General features: G+C 41.2%; 1 pseudogene; it reads right to left on the bottom strand.

The window, feature by feature from the left end:
* Positions 1 to 930: 930 nt before the first annotated feature.
* On the bottom strand, positions 931 to 1,047 carry LOC126264031 (5S ribosomal RNA; annotated as a pseudogene).
* Positions 1,048 to 3,290: the final 2,243 nt, after the last annotated feature.

The raw sequence follows: 3,290 nt of genomic DNA on the forward strand, positions 1-3,290 counted from the left end.
CTCTCGGTTATGTTCTGAATTTCATCCTTCATGCTATTCTGCTCTATCTGAAGATTTTGTACGTCTGTTGGTAAACTAGCTACCAAATTGGGCACTTCCTGGTACGCTTGTTTCAAACTGGCTATGTCTGCTTTTATGACTTCTAAACATTTAAGCTGTTCATGTATTCTGTTTGCCCTCCATTTTTCCCTTTCTTCCTGCTGTCTCTCCCTTTCTAACTGTATTCTTTCCCTCTCTCTATCTCTACCCTCCTGTTGCTTCTGGAACTGATCTAACTTCATTAGAATTGCATTCACGGCGTCGTAACCCGGCGCGGCGCACGCTCTGTTTGCTTATTTGCGGGCGCAGCTGTTTCACCCGCAACAGTTGGCAACACGCTGCTATCAACGCAACGCTCTATTTCTGCGCGCTGATGTGCAGTTCCTGCTTCATGGTCAGTAGTATTTTCCTGTATATTTCTACTGGATGTAGATCCCATGGGGATTTCCTCCAATTCGTTATCACTATCCTCTCGTGAATCTGCTTCCATATCAACTTCTCTCCTAGTCTTACTACGTAATCTCTTTGATTCTGAACCAGACATTGTTCTTTCACAATTATTTTCACACGGTAATCACCACAATAATAATAATAATACAATATAAAATTTCTAATTATACACAAATTTACAGCAAATATAAATATTCTTGCTTACTTGAGTTACTGTTTGCAAGACACTATCACGCGGTACGAACATCATTCCGTCTTCACGAGTGGCCTACCGGGACCATCCGACCGCCGTGTCATCCTCACGGGAGGATGCGGATAGGAGGGGCTTGGGGTCAGCACACCGCTCTCCCGGCTGTATGATGGTATTCTGGACCGAAGCTGCTACTATTCGGTCGAGTAGCTCCTCAATTGGCATCAAGAGGCTGAGTGCACCCCGAAAAATGGCAACAGCGCATGGCGGCTGGACGGTCACCCACCCAAGTGCCGGCCACGCCCAACAGCGCTTAACTTCGGTGATCTCATGGGAACCGGTGTATCCACTGCGGCAAGGCCGTTGCCCCGGTACGAACATGAATATTGGCGAATAACACGACACATGAAAGCAAGAGAGATTTTCAGAAGCCCTTACCTTCGTTTTTACTGTCGGCTTTATTCTTATTCACATCTGTTGTCTGTTCCAGGTCCTCCGTTTCCCTTTACATCGAAAATAATAATCCTCGTACACATGGAACAGGTTACATATCCAAGAATTAATTTTCTTATATTAATAATATATTCTTTCCACATACATAAATTTCCGGAACATCGAGCCCCACGTTGCGCGCCAATTATTGCGTAATTAATCATTAAAATTTTAATTGAATACTACATACAACGATAACTGTGCCGTTATTCTTATTGTATGAAATGCATTTGAAAAATAGAATTAATGAATCTTTTCTCTTTTATGTCTCCTAAAAGCCACGGCAAATTTTTCTCGGGGCTCTGTCACCAACAATAGCACACATATTCCAACTTGAAGAAAACAGTCCAATGTACGATGATTTAAAGGTCCTTTTTTAATATTACGTAACAAAACATTTAAACAATGGTTAGTTATTTTTTCTGTGGGGTTGGATGCTCCAAGATAACTGCCTATGTGCAATGGCAGTGTAAGCATTCATTGATACCGTTATTAATTAAAAAAAAAATACTGTACCTCTGGCTTAATATGAATTGAGAAATACTAAAAGACTCCGTTTTCAGATTATTAAGATTATTCTTTTTATACTTTTAGTATTACAGGGTGTTTCAAAAAGGTACGGCCAAACTTTCAGGAAACATTTCTCACACACAAATAAAGAAAAGATGTTATGTGGACATGTGTCCGGAAACGCTTAGTTTCCATGTTAGAGCTCATTTTAGTTTCGTCATTCCAAGGTGATCAAATTGTAAATTTTCACAACCAACATGTGTGGGCTGACGAGAATCCGCACGCAATTGTGCAATCACGTCATCAACACAGATTTTCTTTGAACGTTTGGGCAGGCATTGTTGGTGATGTCTTGATTGGGCCCCATGTTCTTCCACCTACGCTCAATGGAGCACGTTATCATGCTTTCATACGGGATACTCTACCTGTGCTGCTAGAACATGTGGCTTTACAAGTACAACACTACATGTGGTTCATGCACGATGGAGCTCCTGCACATTTCAGTCGAAGTGTTCGTACGCTTCTCAACAACAGATTCGGTGACTGATGGATTGGTAGAGGTGGACCAATTCCATGGCCTCCACGCTCTCCTGACCTCAACCCTCTTGACTTTCATTTATGGGGGCATTTGAAAGCTCTTGTCTACACAACCCCGGTACCAAATGTAGAGACTCTTCGTGCTCGTATTGTGGACGGCTGTGATACAATACGCCATTCTCCAGGGCCGCATCAGCGCATCAGGGATTCCATGCGACGGAGGGTAGATGCATGTATCCTCGCTAACGGAGGACATTTTGAACATTTCCTGTAACAAAGTGTTTGAAGTCACGCTGGTACGTACTGTTGATATGTGTTTCCATTCCATGATTAATGTGATTTGAAGAGAAGTAATAAAATGAGCTCTAATATGGAAAGTAAGCGATTCCGGACACATGTCCACATACCATATTTTCTTTCTTTGTGTGTGAGGAATGTTTCCTGAAAGTTTGGCCGTACCTTTTTGTAACACCCTGTATATGACTGTTGGAAGAACGTATATAATTTTTGTCATTAATGGCGTCGCCACAATAATGCGCCTACACAAAAATGGCCACGGCAACATTTCATTATTATGCACTGAATCATATAGAGGATAGGTACTCGCTACTGACAAAAACACGTACTACAATTATAAATCCCATGTATATATTCAGCACAATTGTATTTCTTCTACAAGTAATTGTGTCAGCTAGAGAGCGTGAACAATTAACGACCGTCAGCGAGAACAGCAAAATCACTAAGACAATGAAACAACAACAACAACAAAAAACACTCATTCTTCCTCTACAAAAGAACACAGATAATAATGTTTGAAATTCTGATAGCGCAGATAACGCTTCTCCATTCTTTGGTCTCTGTAATTTTTTCTGCTTTTTTTCTACCGGAGTCATGCTACACTGTTTACTAACTCATTGGCCATTTGTTTATCTGACTTACTAGTTAGTAGCACATTTACCTGCAAGGTTAGGTTACTGTGTCGTAGTGTGAAGACATATAAGGAAAGAGTTTAATGTGCGTGTCAAGGAAGGTCAGATCATTCTTAGCGCTGCCTTCTGCTTTATTATTTTGC

This window comes from Schistocerca nitens, chromosome 6 (genome assembly GCF_023898315.1).
Source record: "Schistocerca nitens isolate TAMUIC-IGC-003100 chromosome 6, iqSchNite1.1, whole genome shotgun sequence".
NCBI lineage: Eukaryota > Metazoa > Arthropoda > Insecta > Orthoptera > Acrididae > Schistocerca > Schistocerca nitens.